Source organism: Anneissia japonica, unplaced genomic scaffold, assembly GCF_011630105.1.
Source record: "Anneissia japonica isolate Jap-2015-1 unplaced genomic scaffold, ASM1163010v1 scaffold287831_len48341_cov114, whole genome shotgun sequence".
In the NCBI taxonomy this organism is placed as follows: domain Eukaryota; kingdom Metazoa; phylum Echinodermata; class Crinoidea; order Comatulida; family Comatulidae; genus Anneissia; species Anneissia japonica.
In genome coordinates, this window is record NW_022726979.1 from 30460 (window position 1) to 31034 (window position 575).

Here is a 575-nt window from a genome sequence, read left to right on the forward strand (position 1 = left end):
GTCATACTGAGCTCTAGCAAGTTATTCTGTCTAGATCTTAAATTTTACGTCGTCCAATAAAAAAAATACTTGAATGACGTCATACATATTTAAATATGCTTGCGTTGAAATCTACAGGTTAGAAAACCCCTCATATGTTCTAATAACCAAGGTAATATGAATCTGCCTATAGGTATTACAATGAATATTTTACTCATCCAATCAAAAAACAGTAATTTGATGACGTCATACATATTTAAAAATAGTTTAATTGAATTCAGCAGGTTTGAAAATCCCTAAAACAGTCTTAACATGAACATAATCAGTATTTTCTTATGAGTATTGACTTTTGGCACACTTTGAAACAATTCTGGCCCACTGTGCGGCGTAAGCGCTCTGCTCCCATAAGCGACAACTTGGGGTTTTCTACTGCCCTCTTTGGTTTCATACTGGACAAGAATTCCAGCTAGCCCCACAGGTGATGCATCTACTATGAGCTCAGTTTCTTTAGTTACATCAAAATATGAAACAACGGGTGATGAGCTTAATATTAGATGTGTATAAGAGACAGACTCTCTTACGTCAAATCTGCTGAA